Below are 27,623 nucleotides of genomic sequence, written 5' to 3' on the forward strand. Positions count from 1 at the left end.
CTGGTACTAGCTAGGCCTTAAGCTGTGTAACTTCTGCGTTCTGCCGAGAGCAGGCACATTCAGCTTAGAATGGCCATTGACGTTAAATGTTTTAATCCATAGTCCTATTTAATCTATTGTGAAACAAAATCTAAACGACATAATAAAAAGTCAACCGCACCACGGATTCCCAGACAGTCTCCCACACTGGTACTAGCGAGGCCTTAAGCTGTGTAACTTCTGCGATCTGACGAGAGCAGGCACATTCAGCTTAGAATGGCCATTGAAGTTAAATGCTTTAATCCATAGTCCTATTTAATCGATTGTGAAACAAAATCTAAACTACATAATAAAATGTCAACCGCACCACGGATTCCCAGATAGTCTCCCACACTGGTACTAGCGAGGCCTTAAGCTGTGTAACTTCTGCGATCTGACGAGAGCAGGCACATTCAGCTTAGAATGGCCATTGACATTAAATGCTTTAATCCATAGTCTTTTTTAATCGATTGTGAAACAAAATCTAAACGACATAATAAAAAGTCAACCGCACCATGGATTCCCAGACAGTCTCCCACACTGGTATTAGCGAGGCGTTAAGCTGTGTAACTTCTGCGATCTAACGAGAGCAGGCACATTCAGCTTAGAATGGCCATTAACATTAAATGCTTTAATCCATAGTCCTTTTTAATCGATTGTGAAACAAAATCTAAACGACATAATAAAAAGTCAACCGCACCACGGATTCCCAGACAGTCTCCCACACTGGTTCTAGTGAGGCGTTAAGCTGTGTAACTTCTGCGATCTAACGAGAGCAGGCACATTCAGCTTAGAATGGCCATTAACATTAAATGCTTTAATCCATAGTCCTTTTTAATCGATTGTGAAACAAAATCTAAACGACATAATAAAAAGTCAACCGCACCACGGATTCCCAGACAGTCTCCCACACTGGTACTAGCGAGGCCTTAAGCTGTGTAACGTCTGCGATCTGACGAGAGCAGGCACATTCAGCTTAGAATGGCCATTGACATTAAATGCTTTAATCCATAGTCTTTTTTAATCGATTGTGAAACAAAATCTAAACGACATAATAAAAATTCAACCGCACCACGGATTCCCAGACAGTCTCCCACACTGGTACTAGCGAGGCCTTAAGCTGTGTAACTTCTGCGATCTGACGAGAGCAGGCACATTCAGCTTAGAATGGCCATTGACATTAAAAGCCTTAATCCATAGTCCTATTTAATCTATTGTGAAACAAAATCTAAACAACATAATAAAAAGTCAACCGCACCACGGATTCCCAGACAGTCTCCCACACTGGTACTAGCGAGGCCTTAAGCTGTGTAACTTCTGCGATCTGACGAGAGCAGGCACATTCAGCTTAGAATGGCCATTGACATTAAATGCTTTAATCCATAGTCCTTTTTAATCGATTGTGAAACAAAATCTAAACGACATAATAAAAAGTCAACCGCACCACGGATTCCCAGACAGTCTCCCACACTGGTACTAGCGAGGCCTTAAGCTGTGTAACTTCTGCGATCTGACGAGAGCAGGGACATTCAGCTTAGAATGGCCATTGACATTAAATGCTTTAATCCATAGTCCTTTTTAATCGATTGTGAAACAAAATCTAAACGACATAATAAAAAGTCAACCGCACCACGGATTCCCAGACAGTCTCCCACACTGGTACTAGCGAGGCCTTAAGCTGTGTAACTTCTGCGATCTGACGAGAGCAGGCACATTCAGCTTAGAATGGCCATTGACATTAAATGCTTTAATCCATAGTCCTTTTTAATCGATTGTGAAACAAAATCTAAACGACATAATAAAAAGTCAACCGCACCACGGATTCCCAGACAGTCTCCCACACTGGTACTAGCGAGGCCTTAAGCTGTGTAACTTCTGCGATCTGACGAGAGCAGGGACATTCAGCTTAGAATGGCCATTGACATTAAATGCTTTAATCCATAGTCCTTTTTAATCGATTGTGAAACAAAATCTAAACGACATAATAAAAAGTCAACCGCACCACGGATTCCCAGACAGTCTCCAAACACTGATACTAGCGAGGGCTTAAGCTGTGTAACTTCTGAGATCTGACGAGAGCAGGCACATTCAGCTTAGAATGGCCATTGACGTTAAATGCTCTAATCCATAGTCCTATTTAATCTATTGTGAAACAAAATCTAAACGACATAATAAAAAGTCAACCGCACCACGGATTCCCAGACAGTCTCCCACACTGGTACTAGCGAAGCCTTAAGCTGTGTAACTTCTGCGATCTGACGAGAGCAGTCACATTCAGCTTAGAATGGCCATTGACATTAAAAGCCTTAATCCATAGTCCTTTTTAATCGATTGTGAAACAAAATCTAAACTACATAATAAAAATTCAACCGCACCACGGATTCCCAGACAGTCTCCCACACTGGTACTAGCGAGGCCTTAAGCTGTGCAACTTCTGCGATCTGACGAGAGCAGGCACATTCAGCTTAGAATGGCCATTGACGTTAAATGCTTTAATCCATAGTCCTATTTAATCTATTGTGAAACAAAATGTAAACGACATAATAAAAAGTCAACCGCACCACGGATTCCCAGACAGTCTCCCACACTGGTACTAGCGAGGCGTTAAGCTGTGTAACTTCTGCAATCTAACGAGAGCAGGCACATTCAGCTTAGAATGGCCATTGACTTTAAATGCTTTAATCTATAGTCCTTTTTAATCAATTGTGAAACAAAATCTAAACAACATAACAAAAAGTCAACCGCACCACGGATTCCCAGACAGTCTCACACACTGGTATTAGCGAGGCCTTAAGCTGTGTAACTTCTGCGATCTTACGAGAGCAGGGACATTCAGCTTAGAATGGCTATTGACATTAAATGCTTTAATCCATAGTCCTTTTTAATCGATTGTGAAACAAAATCTAAACGACATAATAAAAATTCAACCACACCACGGATTCCCAGACAGTCTCCCACACTGGTACTAGCGAGGCCTTAAGCTGTGTAACTTCTGCGTTCTGACGAGAGCAGGCACATTCAGCTTAGAATGGCCATTGACGTTAAATGCTTTAATCCATAGTCCTATTTAATCTATTGTGAAACAAAATCTAAACGACATAATAAAAAGGCAACCGCACCACGGATTCCCAGACAGTCTCCCACACTGGTACTAGCAGGGCCTTAAGCTGTGTAACTTCTGCGATCTGACGAGAGCAGGGACATTCAGCTTAGAATGGCCATTGACATTAAATCCATAGTCCTTTTTAATCGATTGTGAAACAAAATCTAAACGACATAATAAAAATTCAACCGCACCACGGATTCCCAGACAGTCTCCCACACTGGTACTAGCGAGGCCTTAAGCTGTGTAACTTCTGCGATCTGACGAGAGCAGGCACATTCAGCTTAGAATAGCCATTGACGTTAAATGCTTTAATCCATAGTCCTATTTAATCTATTGTGAAACAAAATCTAAACGACATAATAAAAAGTCAACCGCACCACGGATTCCCAGACAGTCTCCCACACTGGTACTAGCGAGGCCTTAAGCTGTGTAACTTCTGCGATCTGACGAGAGCAGGCACATTCAGCTTAGAATGGCCATTGACATTAAAAGCCTTAATCCATAGTCCTATTTAATCTATTGTGAAACAAAATCTAAACGACATAATAAAAAGTCAACAGCACCACGGATTCCCAGACAGTCTCCCACACTGGTACTAGCGAGGCCTTAAGCTGTGTAACTTCTGCGTTCTGACGAGAGCAGGCACATTCAGCTTAGAATGGCCATTGACGTTAAATGCTTTAATCCATAGTCCTATTTAATCTATTGTGAAACAAAATCTAAACGACATAATAAAAAGTCAACCGCACCACGGATTCCCAGACAGTCTCCCACACTGGTACTAGCGAGGCCTTAAGCTGTGTAACTTCTGCGATCTGACGAGGGCAGGCACATTCAGCTTGGAATGGCCATTGACATTAAATGCTTTAATCCATAGTCCTTTTTAATCGATTGTGAAACAAAATCTAAACGACATAATAAAAAGGCAACCGCACAACGGATTCCCAGACAGTCTCCCACACTGGTACTAGCGAGGCCTTAAGCCGTGTATCTTCTGTGATCTGACGAGAGCAGGCACATTCAGCTTAGAATAGCCATTGACATTAAATGCTTTAATCCATAGTCCTTTTTAATCGATTGTGAAACAAAATCTAAACGACATAATAAAAATTCAACCGCACCCCGGATTCCCAGACAGTCTCCCACACTGGTACTAGCGAGGCCTTAAGCTGTGTAACTTCTGCGATCTGACAAGAGCAGGCACATTCAGCTTAGAATGGCCATTGACGTTAAATGCTTTAATCCATAGTGCTATTTAATCGATTGTGAAACAAAATCTAAACGACATAATAAAAAGTCAACCGCACCACGGATTCCCAGACAGTCTCCCACACTGGTACTAGCGAGGCCTTAAGCTGTGTAACTTCTGCGATCTGACGAGAGCAGGCACATTCAGCTTAGAATGGCCATTGACATTAAAAGCCTTAATCCATAGTCCTATTTAATCTATTGTGAAACAAAATCTAAACAACATAATAAAAAGTCAACCGCACCACGGATTCCCAGACAGTCTGACACACTGGTACTAGCGAGGCCTTAAGCTGTGTAACTTCTGCGATCTAACGAGAGCAGGCACATTCAGCTCAGAATGGCCATTGACATTAAATGCTTTAATCCATAGTCCTTTTTAATCGATTGTGAAACAAAATCTAAACGACATATTAAAAAGTCAACCACACCACGTATTCCCAGACAGTCTCCCACACTGGTACTAGCGAGGCCTTAAGCTGTGTAACTTCTGCGATCTGACGAGAGCAGGCACATTCAGCTTAGAATGGCCATTGACATTAAAAGCCTTAATCCATAGTCCTATTTAATCTATTGTGAAACAAAATCTAAACAACATAATAAAAAGTCAACCGCACCACGGATTCCCAGACAGTCTCACACACTGGTACTAGCGAGGCCTTAAGCTGTGTAACTTCCGCGATCTGACGAGAGCAGGGACATTCAGCTTAGAATGGCCATTGACATTAAATGCTTTAATCCATAGTCCTTTTTAATCGATTGTGAAACAAAATCTAAACGACATAATAAAAATTCAACCACACCACGGATTCCCAGACAGTCTCCCACACTGGTACTAGCGAGGCCTTAAGCTGTGTAACTTCTGCGTTCTGACGAGAGCAGGCACATTCAGCTTAGAATAGCCATTGACGTTAAATGCTTTAATCCATAGTCCTATTTAATCTATTGTGAAACAAAATCTAAACGACATAATAAAAAGGCAACTGCACCACGGATTCCCAGACAGTCTCCCACACTGGTACTAGCGGGGCCTTAAGCTGTGTAACTTCTGCGATCTGACGAGAGCAGGGACATTCAGCTTAGAATGGCCATTGACATTAAATCCAAAGTCCTTTTTAATCGATTGTGAAACAAAATCTAAACGACATAATAAAAATTCAACCGCACCACGGATTCCCAGACAGTCTCCCACACTGGTACTAGCGAGGCCTTAAGCTGTGTAACTTCTGCGATCTGACGAGAGCAGGCACATTCAGCTTAGAATAGCCATTGACGTTAAATGCTTTAATCCATAGTCCTATTTAATCTATTGTGAAACAAAATCTAAACGACATAATAAAAAGTCAACCGCACCACGGATTCCCAGACAGTCTCCCACACTGGTACTAGCGAGGCGTTAAGCTGTGTAACTTCTGCAATCTAACGAGAGCAGGCACATTCAGCTTAGAATGGCCATTGACATTAAATGCTTTAATCTATAGTCCTTTTTAATCAATTGTGAAACAAAATCTAAACAACATAATAAAAAGTCAACCGCACCACGGATTCCCAGACAGTCTCACACACTGGTACTAGTGAGGCCTTAAGCTGTGTAACTTCTGCGATCTGACGAGAGCAGGGACATTCAGCTTAGAATGGCCATTGACATTAAATGCTTTAATCCATAGTCCTTTTTAATCGATTGTGAAACAAAATCTAAACGACATAATAAAAAGTCAACCGCACCACGGATTCCCAGGCAGTCTCCCACACTGGTACTAGCGAGGCCTTAAGCTGTGTAACTTCTGCGTTCTGACGAGAGCAGGCACATTCAGCTTAGAATGGCCATTGACATTAAATGCTTTAATCCATAGTCCTATTTAATCTATTGTGAAACAAAATCTAAACGACATAATAAAAAGTCAACCGCACCACGGATTCCAAGACAGTCTCCCACACTGGTACTAGCGAGGCCTTAAGCTGTGTAACTTCTGCGATCTAACGAGGGCAGGCACATTCAGCTTAGAATGGCCATTGACATTAAATGCTTTAATCCATAGTCCTTTTTAATCGATTGTGAAACAAAATCTAAACGACATAATAAATAGTCAACTGCACCACGGATTCCCAGACAGTCTCCCACACTGGTACTAGTGAGGCCTTAAGCTGTGTAACTTATGCGATCTGACGAGAGCAGGGACATTCAGCTTAGAATGGCCATTGACATTAAATGCTTTAATCCATAGTCCTTTTTAATCGATTGTGAAACAAAATCTAAACGACATAATAAAAAGTCAACCGCACCACGGATTCCCAGACAGTCTCCCACACTGGTACTAGCGAGGCCTTAAGTTGTGTAACTTCTGCGATCTGACAAGAGCAGGGACATTCAGCTTAGAATGGCCATTGACATTAAATGCTTTAATCCATAGTCCTTTTTAATCGATTGTGAAACAAAATCTAAACGACATAATAAAAATTCAACCGCACCACGGATTCCCAGACAGTCTCCCACACTGGTACTAGCGAGGCCTTAAGCTGTGTAACTTCTGCGATCTGACGAGAGCAAGCACATTCAGCTTAGAATGGCCATTGACATTAAATGCTGTAATCCATAGTCCTATTTAATCTATTGTGAAACAAAATCTAAACGACATAATAAAAAGTCAACCGCACCACGGATTCCCAGACAGTCTCCCACACTGGTACTAGCGAGGCCTTAAGCTGTGTAACTTCTGCGATCTGACGAGAGCAGGCACATTCAGCTTAGAATGGCCATTGAAGTTAAATGCTTTAATCCATAGTCCTATTTAATCTATTGTGAAACAAAATCTAATCGACATAATAAAAAGTCAACCGCACCACGGATTCCCAGACAGTCTCCCACACTGGTACTAGCGAGGCCTTAAGCTGTGTAACTTCTGCGATCTGACGAGAGCAGGCACATTCAGCTTAGAATGGCCATTGACATTAAAAGCCTTAATCCATAGTCCTATTTAATCTATTGTGAAACAAAATCTAAACAACATAATAAAAAGTCAACCACACCACGGATTCCCAGACAGTCTCCCACACTAGTACTAGCGAGGCCTTAAGCTGTGTAATTTCTGCGTTCTGACGAGAGCAGGCACATTGAGCTTAGAATAGCCATTGACGTTAAATGCTTTAATCCATAGTCCTATTTAATCTATTGTGAAAAAAAATCTAAACGACATAATAAAAAGTCTCCCACACTGGTACTAGCGAGGCGTTAAGCTGTGTAACTTCTGCGATCTAACGAGAGCAGGTACATTCAGCTTAGAATGGCCATTGACATTAAATGCTTTAATCCATAGTCCTTTTTAATCGATTGTGAAACAAAATCTAAACGACATAATAAAAATTCAACCGCACCACGGATTCCCAGACAGTCTCCCACACTGGTACTAGCGAGGCCTTAAGCTGTGTAACTTCTGCGATTTGACGAGAGCAGGCACATTCAGCTTAGAATGGCCATTGACGTTAAATGCTCTAATCCATAGTCCTATTTAATCTATTGTGAAACAAAATCTAAACGACATAATAAAAAGGCAACCGCACCACGGATTCCCAGACAGTCTCCCAAACTGGTACTAGCGGGGCCTTAAGCTGTGTAACTTCTGCGATCTGACGAGAGCAGGGACATTCAGCTTAGAATGGCCATTGACATTAAATCCATAGTCCTTTTTAATCGATTGTGAAACAAAATCTAAACGACATAATAAAAAGTCAACGGCACCACAGATTCCCAGACAGTCTCCCACACTTGTACTAGCGAGGACTTAAGCTGTGTAACTTCTGCGATCTGACGAGAGCAGTCACATTCAGCTTAGAATGGCCATTGACATTAAAAGCCTTAATCCATAGTCCTATTTAATCTATTGTGAAACAAAATCTAAACAACATAATAAAAAGTCAACCGCACCACAGATTCCCAGACAGTCTCCCACACTGGTACTAGCGAGGCCTTAAGCTGTGTAACTTCTGCGATCTGACGAGAGCAGGCACATTCAGCTTAGTATGGCCATTGACATTAAAAGCCTTAATCCATAGACCTATTTAATCTATTGTGAAACAAAATCTAAACAACATAATAAAAAGTCAACCGCACCACGGATTCCCAGACAGTCTCCCACACTGGTACTAGCGAGGCCTTAAGCTGTGTAACTTCTGCGATCTGATGAGAGCAGGCACATTCAGCTTAGAATGGCCATTGACATTAAAAGCCTTAATCCATAGTCCTATTTAATCTATTGTGAAACAAAATCTAAACGACATAATATAAAGTCAACCGCACCACGGATTCCCAGACAGTCTCCCACACTGGTACTAGCGAGGCCTTAAGCTGTGTAACTTCTGCGATCTGACGAGAGCAGGCACATTCAGCTTAGAATGGCCATTGACATTAAATGCTTTAATCCATAGTCCTTTTTAATCGATTGTGAAACAAAATCTAAACGACATAATAAAAAGTTAACCGCATCACGGATTCCCAGACAGTCTCCCACACTGGTACTAGCAAGGCCTTAAGCTGTGTAACTTCTGCGATCTAACGAGAGCAGGCACATTCAGCTTAGAATGGCCATTGACGTTAAATGCTTTAATCCATAGTCCTATTTAATCTATTGTGAAACAAAATCTAAACGACATAATAAAAATTCAACCGCTCCACGGATTCCAGACAGTCTCCCACACTGGTACTAGCGAGGCCTTAAGCTGTGTAACTTCTGCGATCTGACGAGAGCAGGCACATTCAGCTTAGAATGGCCATTGCCGTTAAATGCTTTAATCCATAGTCCTATTTAATCTATTGTGAAACAAAATCTAAACGACATAATAAAAAGTCAACCGCACCACGGATTCCCAGACAGTCACCCACACTGGTACTAGCGAGGCGTTAAGCTGTGTAACTTCTGCGATCTAACGAGAGCAGGCACATTCAGCTTAGAATGGCCATTGACATTAAATGCTTTAATCCATAGTCCTTTTTAATCGATTGTGAAACAAAATCTAAACGGCATAATAAAAAGTCAACCGCACCACGGATTCCCAGACAGTCTCCCACACTGGTACTAGCGAGGCCTTAAGCTGTGTAACTTCTGCGATCTGACGAGAGCAGGCACATTCAGCTTAGAATGGCCATTGACATTAAATGCTTTAATCCATAGTCCTTTTTAATCGATTGTGAAACAAAATCTAAACGACATAATAAAAAGTCAACCGCACCACGGATTCCCAGAAAGTCTCCCACACTGGTACTAGCGAGGCCTTAAGCTGTGTAACTACTGCGATCTGACGAGAGCAGGCACATTCAGCATAGAATGGCCATTGACATTAAAAGCCTTAATCCATAGTCCTATTTAATCTATTGTGAAACAAAATCTAAACAACATAATAAAAAGTCAACCGCACCACGCATTCCCAGACAGTCTCCCACACTGGTACTAGCGAGGCCTTAAGCTGTGTAACTTCTGCGATCTGACGAGAGCAGGCACATTCAGCTTAGAATGGCCATTGACCATAAAAGCCTTAATCCACAGTCCTATTTAATCTATTGTGAAACAAAATCTAAACAACATAATAAAAAGTCAACTGCACCACGGATTCCCAGACAGTCTCCCACACTGGTACTAGGGAGGCCTTAAGCTGTGTAACTTCTGCGATCTGACGAGAGCAGGCACATTCAGCTTAGAATGGCCATTGACATGAAATGCTTTAATCCATAGTCCTTTTTAATCGATTGTGAAACAAAATCTAAACGACATAATAAAAAGTCAACCGCACCACGGATTCCCAGACAGTCTCCCACACTGGTACTAGCGACGCCTTAAGCTGTGTAACTTCTGCGATCTGACGAGAGCAGGCACATTCAGCTTAGAATGGCCATTGACGTTAAATGCTTTAATCCATAGTCCTATTTAATCTATTGTGAAACAAAATCTAAACGACATAATAAAAAGTCAACCGCACCACGGATTCCCAGACAGTCTCCCACAATGGTACTAGCGAGACCTTAAGCTGTGTAACTTCTGCGATCTGACGAGAGCAGGCAAATTCAGTTTAGAATGGCCATTGACATTAAATGCTTTAATCCATAGTCCTTTTTAATCGATTGTGAAACAAAATCTAAACGACATAATAAAAATTCAACCGCACCACGGATTCCCAGACAGTCTCCCACACTGGTACTAGCGAGGCCTTAAGCTGTGTAACTTCTGCGATCTGACGAGAGCAGGCACATTCAGCTTAGAATGGCCATTGACGTTAAATGCTTTAATCCATAGTCCTATTTAATCTATTGTGAAACAAAATCTAAACGACATAATAAAAACTCAACCGCACCACGGATTCCCAGACAGTCTCCCACAATGGTACTAGCGAGGCCTTAAGCTGTGTAACTTCTGCACTGACGAGAGCAGGCACATTCAGTTTAGAATGGCCATTGACATTAAATGCTTTAATCCATAGTGCTTTTTAATCGATTGTGAAACAAAATCTAAACGACATAATAAAAAGTCAACCGCACCACGGATTCCCAGACAGTCTCCCACACTGGTACTAGCGAGGCCTTAAGCTGTGTAACTTCTGCGATCTGACGAGAGCAGGCACATTCAGCTTAGAATCGCCATTGACTTTAAATGCTTTAATCCATAGTCCTATTTATTCTATTGTGAAACAAAATCTAAACGACATAATAAAAAGTAAACCGCACCACGGATTCCCAGACAGTCTCCCACACTGGTAGTAGCGAGGTGTTAAGCTGTGTAACTTCTGCGATCTAACGAGAGCAGGCACATTCAGCTTAGAATGGCCATTGACATTAAATGCTTTAATCCATAGTCCTTTTTAATCGATTGTGAAACAAAATCTAAACGACATAATAAAAAGTCAACCGCACCACGGATTCCCAGACAGTCTCCCACACTGGTACTAGCGAGGCCTTAAGCTGTGTAACTTCTGCGATCTGACGAGAGCAGGCACATTCAGCTTAGAATGGCCATTGACATTAAATGCTTTAATCCATAGTCCTTTTTAATCGATTGTGAAACAAAATCTAAACGACATAATAAAAAGTCAACCGCACCACGGATTCCCAGACAGTCTCCCACACTGGTACTAGCGAGGCCTTAAGCTGTGTAACTTCTGCGATCTGACGAGAGCAGGCACATTCAGCTTAGAATGGCCATTGACATTAAATGCTTTAATCCATAGTCCTTTTTAATCGATTGTGAAACAAAATCTAAACGACATAATAAAAAGTCAACCGCACCACGGATTCCCAGAAAGTCTCCCACACTGGTACTAGCGAGGCCTTAAGCTGTGTAACTTCTGCGATCTGACGAGAGCAGGCACATTCAGCTTAGAATGGCCATTGACATTAAAAGCCTTAATCCATAGTCCTATTTAATCTATTGTGAAACAAAATCTAAACGACATAATAAAAAGTCAAAAGCACCACGGTTTCCCAGACTGGTACTAGCGAGGCCTTAAGCTGTGTAACTTCTGCAATCTGACGAGAGCAGGCACATTCAGCTTAGAATGGCCATTGACATTAAAAGCCTTAATCCATAGTCCTATTTAATCTATTGTGAAACAAAATCTAAACAACATAATAAAAAGTCTCCCACACTGGTACTAGTGAGGCCTTAAGCTGTGTAACTCCTGCGTTCTGACAAGAGCAGGCACATTCAGCTTAGAATGCCCATTGACGTTAAATGTTTTAATCCATAGTCCTATTTAATCTATTGTGAAACAAAATCTAAACGACATAATAAAAAGTCTACCGCACCACGGATTCCCAGACAGTCTCCCACACTGGTACTAGCGAGGCCTTAAGCTGTGTAACTTCTGCGATCTGACGAGAGCAGGGACATTCAGCTTAGAATGGCCATTGACATTAAATGCTTTAATCCATAGTCCTTTTTAATCGATTGTGAAACAAAATCTAAACGACATAATAAAAATTCAACCGCACCACGGATTCCCAGACAGTCTCCCACACTGGTACTAGCGAGGCCTTAAGCTGTGTAACTTCTGCGATCTGACGAGAGCAGGCAAATTCAGCTTAGAATGGCCATTGACGTTAAGTGCTTTACTCCATAGTCCTATTTAATCTATTGTGAAACAAAATCTAAACGACATAATAAAAAGTCAACCGCACCACGGATTCCCAGACAGTCTCCCACACTGATACTAGCGAGGCCTTAAGCTGTGTAACTTCTGCGATCTGACGAGAGAAGGCACATTCAGCTTAGAATGGCCATTGACGTTAAATGCTCTAATCCATAGTCCTATTTAATCTATTGTGAAACAAAATCTAAACGACATAATAAAAAGTCAACCGCACCACAGATTCCCAGACAGTCTCCCACACTGGTACTAGCGAGGCCTTAAGCTGTGTAACTTCTGCGATCTGACGAGAGCAGTCACATTCAGCTTAGAATGGCCATTGACATTAAAAGCCTTAATCCATAGTCCTATTTAATCTATTGTGAAACAAAATCTAACAAACATAATAAAAAGTCAACCGCACCACGGATTCCCAGACAGTCTCCCACACAGCTACTAGCGAGGCCTTAAGCTGTGTAACTTCTGCGATCTGACGAGAGCAGGGACATTCAGCTTAGAATGGCCATTGACATTAAATGCTTTAATCCATAGTCCTATTTAATCTATTGTGAAACAAAATCTAAACGACATAATAAAAAGTCAACCGCACCACGGATTCCCAGACAGTCTCCCACACTGGTACTAGCGAGGCCTTAAGCTGTGTAACTTCTGCGATCTGACGAGAGCAGGCACATTCAGCTTAGAATGGCCATTGACAGTAAATGCTTTAATCCATAGTCCTTTTTAATCGATTGTGAAACAAAATCTAAACGACATAATAAAAAGTCAACCGCACCACGGATTCCCAGACAGTCTCCAACACTGGTACTAGCGAGGCCTTAAGCTGTGTAACTTCTGCGATCTGACGAGAGAAGGCACATTCAGCTTAGAATGGCCATTGACATTAAAAGCCTTAATCCATAGTCCTATTTAATCTATTGTGAAACAAAATCTAACCAACATAATAAAAAGTCAACCGCACCACGGATTTCCAGACAGTCTCCCACACCGGTACTAGCGAGGAATTAAGCTGTGTAACTTCTGCGATCTGACGAGAGCAGGGACATTCAGCTTAGAATGGCCATTGACATTAAATGCTTTAATCCATAGTCTTTTTTAATCGATTGTGAAACAAAATCTAAACGACATAATAAAAATTCAACCGCACCACGGATTCCCAGACAGTCTCCCACACTGGTACTAGCGAGGCCTTAAGCTGTGTAACTTCTGCGATCTGACGAGAGCAGGGACATTCAGCTTAGAATGGCCATTGACATTAAATGCTTTAATCCATAGTCCTTTTTAATCGATTGTGAAACAAAATCTAAACGACATAATAAAAAGTCAACCGCACCACGGATTCCCAGACAGTCTCCCACACTGGTACTAGCGAGGACTTAAGCTGTGTAACTTCTGCGATCTGACGAGAGCAGGCACATTCAGCTTAGAATGGCCAATGACATTAAAAGCCTTAATCCATAGTCCTATTTAATCTATTGTGAAACAAAATCTAAACAACATAATAAAAAGTCAACCGCACCACGCATTCCCAGACAGTCTCCCACACTGGTACCAGCGAGGCCTTAAGCTGTGTAACTTCTGCGATCTGACGAGAGCAGGGACATTCAGCTTAGAATGGCCATTGACATTAAAGGCTTTAATCCATAGTCCTTTTTAATCGATTGTGAAACAAAATCTAAACGACATAATAAAAACTCAACCGCACCACAGACAGTCTCCCACACTGGTACTAGCGAGGCCTTAAGCTGCTTGACTTCTGCGATCTGACGAGAGCAGGGACATTCCACTTAGCATGGCCATTGACATTAAAAGCCTTAATCCATAGTCCTATTTAATCTATTGTGAAACAAAATCTAAACGACATAATAAAAATTCAACCGCACCACGGATTCCCAGACAGTCTCCCACACTGGTACTAGCGAGGCCTTAAGCTGTGTAACTTCTGCGATCTGACGAGAGCAGGCAAATTCAGCTTAGAATGGCCATTGACGTTAAGTGCTTTACTCCATAGTCCTATTTAATCTATTGTGAAACAAAATCTAAACGACATAATAAAAAGTCAACCGCACCACGGATTCCCAGACAGTCTCCCACACTGATACTAGCGAGGCCTTAAGCTGTGTAACTTCTGCGATCTGACGAGAGAAGGCACATTCAGCTTAGAATGGCCATTGACGTTAAATGCTCTAATCCATAGTCCTATTTAATCTATTGTGAAACAAAATCTAAACGACATAATAAAAAGTCAACCGCACCACAGATTCCCAGACAGTCTCCCACACTGGTACTAGCGAGGCCTTAAGCTGTGTAACTTCTGCGATCTGACGAGAGCAGTCACATTCAGCTTAGAATGGCCATTGACATTAAAAGCCTTAATCCATAGTCCTATTTAATCTATTGTGAAACAAAATCTAACAAACATAATAAAAAGTCAACCGCACCACGGATTCCCAGACAGTCTCCCACACAGCTACTAGCGAGGCCTTAAGCTGTGTAACTTCTGCGATCTGACGAGAGCAGGGACATTCAGCTTAGAATGGCCATTGACATTAAATGCTTTAATCCATAGTCCTATTTAATCTATTGTGAAACAAAATCTAAACGACATAATAAAAAGTCAACCGCACCACGGATTCCCAGACAGTCTCCCACACTGGTACTAGCGAGGCCTTAAGCTGTGTAACTTCTGCGATCTGACGAGAGCAGGCACATTCAGCTTAGAATGGCCATTGACAGTAAATGCTTTAATCCATAGTCCTTTTTAATCGATTGTGAAACAAAATCTAAACGACATAATAAAAAGTCAACCGCACCACGAATTCCCAGACAGTCTCCAACACTGGTACTAGCGAGGCCTTAAGCTGTGTAACTTCTGCGATCTGACGAGAGAAGGCACATTCAGCTTAGAATGGCCATTGACATTAAAAGCCTTAATCCATAGTCCTATTTAATCTATTGTGAAACAAAATCTAACCAACATAATAAAAAGTCAACCGCACCACGGATTCCCAGACAGTCTCCCACACCGGTACTAGCGAGGAATTAAGCTGTGTAACTTCTGCGATCTGACGAGAGCAGGGACATTCAGCTTAGAATGGCCATTGACATTAAATGCTTTAATCCATAGTCTTTTTTAATCGATTGTGAAACAAAATCTAAACGACATAATAAAAATTCAACCGCACCACGGATTCCCAGACAGTCTCCCACACTGGTACTAGCGAGGCCTTAAGCTGTGTAACTTCTGCGATCTGACGAGAGCAGGGACATTCAGCTTAGAATGGCCATTGACATTAAATGCTTTAATCCATAGTCCTTTTTAATCGATTGTGAAACAAAATCTAAACGACATAATAAAAAGTCAACCGCACCACGGATTCCCAGACAGTCTCCCACACTGGTACTAGCGAGGACTTAAGCTGTGTAACTTCTGCGATCTGACGAGAGCAGGCACATTCAGCTTAGAATGGCCATTGACATTAAAAGCCTTAATCCATAGTCCTATTTAATCTATTGTGAAACAAAATCTAAACAACATAATAAAAAGTCAACCGCACCACGCATTCCCAGACAGTCTCCCACACTGGTACCAGCGAGGCCTTAAGCTTTGTAACTTCTGCGATCTGACGAGAGCAGGGACATTCAGCTTAGAATGGCCATTGACATTAAAGGCTTTAATCCATAGTCCTTTTTAATCGATTGTGAAACAAAATCTAAACGACATAATAAAAACTCAACCGCACCACAGACAGTCTACCACACTGGTACTAGCGAGGCCTTAAGCTGTGTAACTTCTGCGTTCGGACGAGAGCAGGCAAATTCAGCTTAGAATGGCCATTGACGTTAAATGCTTTAATCCATAGTCCTATTTAATCTATTGTGAAACAAAATCTAAACGACATAATAAAAAGTCAACCGCACCACGGATTCCCAGACAGTCTCCCACACTGGTACTAGCGAGGCCTTAAGATGTGCAACTTCTGCGATCTGACGAGAGCAGGCACATTCAGCTTAGAATGGCCATTGACATTAAAAGCCTTAATCCATAGTCCTATTTAATCTATTGTGAAACAAAATCTAAACATAATAAAAAGTCAACCGCACCACGGATTCCCAGACAGTCTCCCACACTGGTACTAGCGAGGACTTAAGCTATGTAACTTCTGCGTTCTGACGAGAGCAGGCACATTCAGCTTAGAATGGCCATTGACGTTAAATGCTTTAATCCATAGTCCTTTTTAATCGACTGTGAAACAAAATCTAAACGACATAATAAAAAGTCAACCGCACCACGGATTCCCAGACAGTCTCCCACACTGGTATCAGCGAGGCCTTAAGCTGTGTAACTTCTGCGATCTGACGAGAGCAGGGACATTCAGCTTAGAATGGCCATTGACATTAATTGCTTTAATCCATAGTCCTTTTTAATCGATTGTGAAACAAAATCTAAACGACATAATAAAAAGTCAACCGCACCACGGATTCCCAGACAGTCTCCCACACTGGTACTAGCGAGGCCTTAAGCTGTGTAACTTCTGCGATCTAACAAGAGCAGGTACATTCAGCTTAGAATGGCCATTGACATTAAATGCTTTAATCCATAGTCCTTTTTAATCGATTGTGAAACAAAACCTAAACGACATAATAAAAAGTCAACCGCACCACGGATTCCCAGACAGTCTCCCACACTGGTACTAGCGAGGCCTTAAGCTGTGTAACTTCTGCGATATGACGAGAGCAGGCACATTCAGCTTAGAATGGCCATTGACATTAAAAGCCTTAATCCATAGTCCTATTTAATCTATTGTGAAACAAAATCTAAACAACATAATAAAAAGTCAACCGCACCACGGATTCCCAGACAGTCTCCCACACTGGTACTAGCGAGGCCTTAAGCTGTGTAACTTCTGCGATCTGACGAGAGCAAGCACATTCAGCTTAGAATGGCCATTGACATTAAATGCTTTAATCCATAGTCCTTTTTAATCGATTGTGAAACAAAATCTAAACGACATAATAAAATGTCAACCGCACCACGGATTCCCAGACAGTCTCCCACACTGGTACTAGCGAGGCCTTAAGCTGTGTAACTTCTGCGATCTGACGAGAGCAGGCACATTCAGCTTAGAATGGCCATTGACATTAAATGCTTTAATCCATAGTCCTTTTTAATCGATTGTGAAACAAAATCTAAACGACATAATAAAAAGTCAACCGCACCACGGATTCCCAGACAGTCTCCCACACTGGTACTAGCGAGGCCTTAAGCTGTGTAACTTCTACGATCTGACGAGAGCAGGCACATTCAGCTTAGAATGGCCATTGACATGAAATGCTTTAATCCATAGTCCTTTTTAATCGATTGTGAAACAAAGTTTAAACGACATAATAAAAAGGTAACCACACCACGGATTCCCAGACAGTCTCCCACACTGGTACTAGCGAGGCCTTAAGCTGTGTAACTTCTGCGATCTGACGAGAGCAGGCACATTCAGCTTAGAATGGCCATTGACATTAAATGCTTTAATCCATAGTCCTTTTTAATCGATTGTGAAACAAAATCTAAACGACATAATAAAAAGTCAAAAGCACCACGGTTTCCCAGACAGTTTCCCACACTGGTACTAGCGAGGCCTTAAGCTGTGTAACTTCTGCGATCTGACGAGAGCAGGCACATTCAGCTTAGAATGGCCATTGACATGAAATGCTTTAATCCATAGTCCTTTTTAATCGATTGTGAAACAAAATTTAAACGACAGAATAAAAAGGTAACCGCACCACGGATTCCCACACAGTCTCCCACACTGGTACTAGCGAGGCCTTAAGCTGTGTAACTTCTGCGATCTGACGAGAGCAGGCACATTCAGCTTAGAATGGCCATTGACGTTAAATGCTTTAATCCATAGTCCTATTTAATCTATTGTGAAACAAAATCTAAACGACATAATAAAAAGTCAAAAGCACCACGGTTTCCCAGACTGGTACTAGCGAGGCCTTAAGCTGTGTAACTTCTGCAATCTGACGAGAGCAGGCACATTCAGCTTAGAATGGCCATTGACATTAAAAGCCTTAATCCATAGTCCTATTTAATCTATTGTGAAACAAAATCTAAACAACATAATAAAAAGTCTCCCACACTGGTACTAGTGAGGCCTTAAGCTGTGTATCTCCTGCGTTCTGACAAGAGCAGGCACATTCAGCTTAGAATGCCCATTGACGTTAAATGTTTTAATCCATAGTCCTATTTAATCTATTGTGAAACAAAATCTAAACGACATAATAAAAAGTCTACCGCACCACGGATTCCCAGACAGTCTCCCACACTGGTACTAGCGAGGCCTTAAGCTGTGTAACTTCTGCGATCTGACGAGAGCAGGGACATTCAGCTTAGAATGGCCATTGACATTAAATGCTTTAATCCATAGTCCTTTTTAATCGATTGTGAAACAAAATCTAAACGACATAATAAAAATTCAACCGCACCACGGATTCCCAGACAGTCTCCCACACTGGTACTAGCGAGGCCTTAAGCTGTGTAACTTCTGCGATCTGACGAGAGCAGGCAAATTCAGCTTAGAATGGCCATTGACGTTAAGTGCTTTACTCCATAGTCCTATTTAATCTATTGTGAAACAAAATCTAAACGACATAATAAAAAGTCAACCGCACCACGGATTCCCAGACAGTCTCCCACACTGATACTAGCGAGGCCTTAAGCTGTGTAACTTCTGCGATCTGACGAGAGAAGGCACATTCAGCTTAGAATGGCCATTGACGTTAAATGCTCTAATCCATAGTCCTATTTAATCTATTGTGAAACAAAATCTAAACGACATAATAAAAAGTCAACCGCACCACAGATTCCCAGACAGTCTCCCACACTGGTACTAGCGAGGCCTTAAGCTGTGTAACTTCTGCGATCTGACGAGAGCAGTCACATTCAGCTTAGAATGGCCATTGACATTAAAAGCCTTAATCCATAGTCCTATTTAATCTATTGTGAAACAAAATCTAACAAACATAATAAAAAGTCAACCGCACCACGGATCCCCAGACAGTCTCCCACACAGCTACTAGCGAGGCCTTAAGCTGTGTAACTTCTGCGATCTGACGAGAGCAGGGACATTCAGCTTAGAATGGCCATTGACATTAAATGCTTTAATCCATAGTCCTATTTAATCTATTGTGAAACAAAATCTAAACGACATAATAAGAAGTCAACCGCACCACGGATTCCCAGACAGTCTCCCACACTGGTACTAGCGAGGCCTTAAGCTGTGTAACTTCTGCGATCTGACGAGAGCAGGCACATTCAGCTTAGAATGGCCATTGACAATAAATGCTTTAATCCATAGTCCTTTTTAATCGATTGTGAAACAAAATCTAAACGACATAATAAAAAGTCAACCGCACCACGGATTCCCAGACAGTCTCCAACACTGGTACTAGCGAGGCCTTAAGCTGCGTAACTTCTGCGATCTGACGAGAGAAGGCACATTCAGCTTAGAATGGCCATTGACATTAAAAGCCTTAATCCATAGTCCTATTTAATCTATTGTGAAACAAAATCTAACCAACATAATAAAAAGTCAACCGCACCACGGATTCCCAGACAGTCTCCCACACCGGTACTAGCGAGGAATTAAGCTGTGTAACTTCTGCGATCTGACGAGAGCAGGGACATTCAGCTTAGAATGGCCATTGACATTAAATGCTTTAATCCATAGTCTTTTTTAATCGATTGTGAAACAAAATCTAAACGACATAATAAAAATTCAACCGCACCACGGATTCCCAGACAGTCTCCCACACTGGTACTAGCGAGGCCTTAAGCTGTGTAACTTCTGCGTTCTGACGAGAGCAGGGACATTCAGCTTAGAATGGCCATTGACATTAAATGCTTTAATCCATAGTCCTTTTTAATCGATTGTGAAACAAAATCTAAACGACATAATAAAAATTCAACCGCACCACGGATTCCCAGACAGTCTCCCACACTGGTACTAGCGAGGCCTTAAGCTGTGTAATTTCTGCGTTCTGACGAGAGAAGGCACATTCAGCTTAGAATGGCCATTGACGTTAAATGCTTTAATCCATAGTCCTATTTAATCGATTGTGAAACAAAATCTAAACGACATTATAAAAAGTCAACCGCACCACGGATTCCCAGACAGTCTCCCACACTGGTACTAGCGAGGCGTTAAGCTGTGTAACTTCTGTGATCTAACGAGAGCAGGCACATTCAGCTCAGAATGGCCATTGACTTTAAATGCTTTAATCCATAGTCCTTTTAAATCGATTGTGAAACAAAATCTAAACGACATAATAAAAAGTCAACCGCACCACGAATTCCCAGACAGTCTTCCACACTTGTACTAGCGAGGCCTTAAGATGTGTAACTTCTGCGATCTGACGAGAGCAGGCACATTCAGCTTAGAATGGCCATTGACATTAAGAGCCTTAATCCATAGTCCTATTTAATCTATTGTGAAACAAAATCTAAACAACATAATAAAAAGTCAACCACACGAGGCATTCCCAGACAGTCTCCCACACTGGTACTAGCGAGGCCTTAAGCTGTGTAACTTCTGCGATCTGACGAGAGCAGGGACATTCAGCTTAGAATGGCCATTGCCATTAAATGCTTTAATCCATAGTCCTTTTTAATCGATTGTGAAACAAAATCTAAACGACATAATAAAAATTCAACCGCACCACGGATTCCCAGACAGTCTCCAACGCTGGTACTAGCGAGGCCTTAAGCTGTGTAACTTCTGCGTTCTGACGAGAGCAGGCACATTCAGTTTAGAATGGCCATTGACATTAAAAGCCTTAATCCATAGTCCTATTTAATCTATTGTGAAACAAAATCTAAACAACATAATGAAAAGTCAACCGCACCACGGATTCCCAGACAGTCTCCCACACTGGTACTAGCGAGGCCTTAAGCTGTGTAACTTCTGCGATCTGACGAGAGCAGGGACATTCAGCTTAGAATGGCCATTGACATTAAATGCTTTAATCCATAGTCCTTTTTAATCGATTGTGAAACAAAATCTAAACGACATAATAAAAATTCAACCGCACCACGGATTCCCAGACAGTCTCCCACACTGGTACTAGCAAGGCCTTAAGCTGTGTAACTTCTGCGATCTGACGAGAGCAGGCACATTCAGTTTAGAAGGGCCATTGACAATAAATGCTTTAATCCATAGTCCTTTTTAATGGATTGTGAAACAAAATCTAAACGACATAATAAAAAGTCAACCGCACCACGGATTCCCAGACAGTCTCCCACACTGGTACTAGCGAGGGCTTAAGCCGTGTAACTTCTGCGATCTGACGAGAGCAGGCACATTCAGCTTAGAATGGCCATTGAAGTTAAATGCTTTAATCCACAGTCCTATTTAATCTATTGTGAAACAAAATCTAAACGACATAATAAAAATTCAACCGCACCACGGATTCCCAGACAGTCTCCCACACTGGTACTAGCGAGGCCTTAAGCTGTGTAACTTCTGCGATCTGACGAAAGGAGGCACATTCAGCTTAGGATGGCCATTGACGTTAAATGCTTTAATCCATAGTCCTATTTAATCTATTGTGAAACAAAATCTAAACGACATAATAAAAAGTCAACCACACCACGGATTCCCAGACAGTCTCCCACACTGGTTCTAGCGAGGCGTTAAGCTGTGCAACTTCTGCAATCTAACGAGAGCAGGCACATTCAGCTTAGAATGGCCATTGACATTAAATGCTTTAATCCATATTCCTTTTTAATCGATTGTGAAACAAAATCTAAACGACATAATAAAAAGTCAACCGCACCACGGATTCCCAGACAGTCTCCCACACTGGTACTAACGAGGCCTTAAGCTGTGTAACTTCTGCGATCTGACGAGAGCAGGCACATTCAGCTTAGAATGGCCATTGCCATTAAAAGCCTTAATCCATAGTCCTATTTAATCTATTGTGAAACAAAATCTAAACAACATAATAAAAAGTCAACCGCACCACAGATTCCCAGACAGTCTCCCACACTGGTACTAGCGAGGCCTTAAGCTGTGTAACTTCTGCGATCTGACGAGAGCAGGGACATTCAGTTTAGAATGGCCATTGACATTAAATGCTTTAATCCATAGTCCTTTTTAATCGATTGTGAAACAAAATCTAAACGACATAATAAAAAGTCAACCGCACCACGGATTCCCAGACAGTCTCCCACACTGGTACTAGCGAGGCCTTAAGCTGTGTAACTTCTGCGATCTGACGAGAGCAGGTACATTCAGCTTAGAATGGCCATTGACATTAAAAGCCTTAATCCATAGTCCTATTTAATCTATTGTGAAACAAAATCTAAACAAAATAATAAAAAGTCAACCGCACCACGGATTCCCAGACAGTCTCCCACACTGGTACTAGCGAGGCCTTGAGCTGTGTAACTTCTGCGATCTGACGAGAGCAGGTACATTCAGCTTAGAATGGCCATTGACATTAAAAGCCTTAATCCATAGTCCTATTTAATCTATTGTGAAACAAAATCTAAACAACATAATAAAAAGTCAACCGCACCACGGATTCCCAGAGAGTCTCCCACACTGGTACTAGCGAGGCCTTAAGCTGTGTAACTTCTGCGATCTGACGAGAGCAGGGACATTCAGCTTAGAATGGCCATTGACATTAAATGCTTTAATCCATAGTCCTTTTTAATCGATTGTGAAACAAAATCTCAACGACATAATAAAAAGTCAACCGCACCACGGATTCCCAGACAGTCTCCCACACTGGTACTAGCGAGGCCTTAAGCTGTGTAACTTCTGCGATCTGACGAGAGCAGGTACATTCAGCTTAGAATGGCCATTGACATTAAAAGCCTTAATCCATAGTCCTATTTAATCTATTGTGAAACAAAATCTAAACAACATAATAAAAAGTCAACCGCACCACGGATTCCCAGACAGTCTCCCACACTGGTACTAGCGAGGCCTTAAGCTGTGTAACTTCTGCGATCTGACGAGAGCAGGCACATTCAGCTTAGAATGGCCATTGATGTTAAATGCTTTAATCCATAGTCCTATTTAATCTATTGTGAAACAAAATCTAAACGACATAATAAAAAGTCAGCCGCACCACGGATTCCCAGACAGTCTCCCACAATGGTACTAGCGAGGCCTTAAGCTGTGTAACTTCTGCGATCTGACGAGAGCAGGGACATTCAGCTTAGAATGGCCATTGACATCAAATGCTTTAATCCATAGTCCTTTTTAATCGATTGTGAAACAAAATCTAAACGACATAATAAAAATTCAACCGCACCACGGATTCCCAGACAGTCTCCCACACTGGTACTAGCGAGGCCTTAAGCTGTGTAACTTCTGCGATCTGACGAGAGCAGGCACATTCAGCTTAGAATGGCCATTGACGTCAAATGCTTTAATCCATAGTCCTATTTAATCTATTGTGAAACAAAATGTAAACGACATAATAAAAAGTCAACTGCACCACGGATTCCCAGACAGTCTCCCACACTGGTACTAGCGAGGCGTTAAGCTGTGTAACTTCTGCGATCTAACGAGAGCAGGCACATTCAGCTTAGAATGGCCATTGACATTAAATGCTTTAATCCATAGTCCTTTTTAATCGATTGTGAAACAAAATCTAAACGACATAATAAAAAGTCAACCGCACCACGGATTCCCAGACAGTCTCCCACACTGGTACTAGCGAGGCCTTAAGCTGTGTAACTTCTGCGATCTGACGAGAGCAGGCACATTCAGCTTAGAATGGCCATTGACATTAAAAGCCTTAATCCATAGTCCTATTTAATTTATTGTGAAACAAAATCTAAACAACATAATAAAAAGTCAACCGCACCACAGATTCCCAGACAGTCTCCCACACTGGTACTAGCAAAGCCTTAAGCTTTGTAACTTCTGCGATCTGACGAGAGCAGGCACATTCAGCTTAGAATAGCCATTGACATTAAATGCTTTAATCCATAGTCCTTTTTAATCGATTGTGAAACAAAATCTAAACGACATAATACAAAGTCAACCGCACCACGGATTCCCAGACAGTCTCCCACACTGGTACTAGCGAGACCTTAAGCTGTGTAACTTCTGCGGTCTGACGAGAGCAGGCACATTCAGCTTAGAATGGCCATTGACGTTAAATGCTTTAATCCAAAGTCCTATTTAATCTATTGTGAAACAAAATCTAAACGACATAATAAAAAGTCAACCGCACCACGGATTCCCAGACAGTCTCCCACACTGGTACTAGCGAGGCGTTAAGCTGTGTAACTTCTGCGATCTGACGAGAGCAGGCACATTCAGCTCAGAATGGCCATTGACATTAAAAGCCTTAATCCATAGTCCTATTTAATCTATTGTGAAACAAAATCTAAACGACATAATAAAAAGTCAACCGCACCACGGATTCCCACACTGGTACTAACGAGTCCTTAAGCTGTGTAACTTCTGCGATCTGACGAGGGCAGGCACATTCAGCTTAGAATGGCCATTGACCTTAAATGCTTTAATCCACAGTCCTTTTTAATCGATTGTGAAACAAAATCTAAACGACATAATAAAAAGTCAACCGCACCACGGATTCCCACACTGGTACTAGCGAGGCCTTAAGCTGTGTAACTTCTGCGATCTGACGAGAGCAGGCACATTCAGCTTAGAATGGCCATTGACATTAAATGCGTTAATCCATAGTCCTTTTTAATCGATTGTGAAACAAAATCTAAACGACATAATAAAAATTCAACCGCACCACGGATTTCCAGACAGTCTCCCACACTGGTACTAGCGAGGCCTTAAGCTGTGTAACTTCTGCGATCTGACGAGAGCAGGCACATTCAGCTTAGAATGGCCATTGACATTAAATGCTTTAATCCATAGTCCTTTTTAATCGATTGTGAAACAAAATCTAAACGACATAATAAAAAGTCAACCGCACCACGGATTCCCAGACAGTCTCCCACACTGGTACTAGCGAGGCCTTAAGCTGTGTAACTTCTGCGATCTGACGAGAGCAGGGACATTCAGCGTAGAATGGCCATTGACATTAAATGCTTTAATCCATAGTCCTTTTTAATCTATTGTGAAACAAAATCTAAACAACATAATAAAAAGTCAACCGCACCACGGATTCCCAGACAGTCTCCCACACTGGTACTAGCGAGGCCTTAAGCTGTGTAACTACTGCGATCTGACGAGAGCATGCACATTCAGCTTAGAATGGCCATTGACATTAAAAGCCTTAATCCATAGTCCTATTTAATCTATTGTGAAACAAAATCTAAACAACATAATAAAAAGTCAACCGCACCACGGATTCCCAGACAGTCTCCCACACTGGTACTAACGAGTCCTTAAGCTGTGCAACTTCTGCGATCTGACGAGAGCAGGGACATTCAGCTTAGAATGGCCATTGACATTAAATGCTTTAATCCAGAGTCCTTTTTAATCGATTGTAAAACAAAATCTAAACGACATAATAAAAATTCAACCGCACCACGGATTCCCAGACAGTCTCCCACACTGGTACTAGCGAGGCCTTAAGCTGTGTAACTTCTGCGATCTGACGAGAGCAGGCACATTCAGCTTAGAATGGCCATTGACATTAAATGTTTTAATCCATAGTCCTTTTTAATCGATTGTGAAACAAAATCTAAACGACATAATAAAAAGTCAACCGCACCACAGATTCCCAGACAGTCTCCCACACTGGTACTACCGAGGCCTTAAGCTGTGTAACTTCTGCGATCTGACGAGAGCAGGGACATTCAGCTTAGAATGGGCATTGACATTAAATGCTTTAATCCATAGTCCTTTTTAATCGATTGTGAAACAAAATCTAAACGACATAATAAAAATTCAACCACACCACGGATTCCCAGACAGTCTCCCACAATGGTACTAGCGAGGCCTTAAGCTGTGTAACTTCTGCGTTCTGACGAGAGCAGGCACATTCAGCTTAGAATGGCCATTAACGTTAAATGCTTTAATCCATAGTCCTATTTAATCTATTGTGAAACAAAATCTAAACGACATAATAAAAAGTCAACCGCACCGCGGATTTCCAGACAGTCTCCCACACTGGTACTAGCGAGGCCTTAAGCTGTGTAACTTCTGCGATCTGACGAGAGCAGGGACATTCAGCTTAGAATGGCCATTGACATTAAATGCTTTAATCCATAGTCCTTTTTAATCGATTGTGAAACAAAATCTAAACGACATAATACAAATTCAACCGCACCACGGATTCCCACACTGGTACTAGCGAGGCCTTAAGCTGTGTAACTTCTGCGATCTGACGAGAGCAGGCACATTCAGCTTAGAATGGCCATTGACATTAAATGCTTTAATCCATAGTCCTTTTTAATCGATTGTGAAACAAAATCTAAACGACATAATAAAAAGTCAACCGCACCACGGATTCCCAGACAGTCTCCCACACTGGTACTAGCGAGGCCTTAAGCTGTGTAACTTCTGCGATCTGACGAGAGCAGGGACATTCAGCGTAGAATGGCCATTGACATTAAATGCTTTAATCCATAGTCCTTTTTAATCTATTGTGAAACAAAATAATAAAAAGACAACCGCACCACGGATTCCCAGACAGTCTCCCACACTGGTACTAGCGAGGCCTTAAGCTGTGTAACTTCTGCGATCTGACGAGAGCAGGGACATTCAGCTTAGAATGGCCATTGACATTAAATGCTGAAATCCATAGTCCTTTTTAATCGATTGTGAAACAAAATCTAAACGACATAATAAAAAGTCAACCGCACCACGGATTCCCAGACAGTCTCCCACACTGGTACTAGCGAGGCCTTAAGCTGTGTAACTTCTGCGATCTGACGAGAGCAGGGACATTCCGCTTAGAATGGCCATTGACATTAAATGCTGAAATCCATAGTCCTTTTTAATCGATTGTGAAACAAAATCTAAACGACATAATAAAAAGTCAACCGCACCACGGATTCCCAGACAGTCTCCCACACTGGTACTAGCGAGGCCTTAAGCTGTGTAACTTCTGCGATCTGACGAGAGCAGGGACATTCAGCTTAGAATGGCCATTGACATTATATGCTGTAATCCATAGTCCT

The 27,623-nt window shown here is 41.8% G+C and overlaps 5 pseudogenes; all 5 read right to left on the minus strand.

Annotated features, from left to right (window-relative positions):
* Positions 1 to 3,676: 3,676 nt before the first annotated feature.
* LOC142675737 (5S ribosomal RNA) lies at positions 3,677 to 3,794 on the minus strand (annotated as a pseudogene).
* Positions 3,795 to 4,792: 998 nt separating this feature from the next.
* LOC142675331 (5S ribosomal RNA) lies at positions 4,793 to 4,909 on the minus strand (annotated as a pseudogene).
* Positions 4,910 to 6,088: 1,179 nt separating this feature from the next.
* On the minus strand, positions 6,089 to 6,202 carry LOC142675326 (5S ribosomal RNA; annotated as a pseudogene).
* Positions 6,203 to 22,693: 16,491 nt separating this feature from the next.
* Positions 22,694 to 22,807, minus strand: LOC142675384 (5S ribosomal RNA; annotated as a pseudogene).
* Positions 22,808 to 23,251: 444 nt separating this feature from the next.
* On the minus strand, positions 23,252 to 23,365 carry LOC142675385 (5S ribosomal RNA; annotated as a pseudogene).
* Between the last annotated feature and the right edge of the window lie 4,258 nt (positions 23,366 to 27,623).

The sequence above is a fragment of the Rhinoderma darwinii genome (genome assembly GCF_050947455.1).
Source record: "Rhinoderma darwinii isolate aRhiDar2 chromosome 2 unlocalized genomic scaffold, aRhiDar2.hap1 SUPER_2_unloc_27, whole genome shotgun sequence".
NCBI classification, from domain to species: Eukaryota; Metazoa; Chordata; class Amphibia; order Anura; family Rhinodermatidae; genus Rhinoderma; species Rhinoderma darwinii.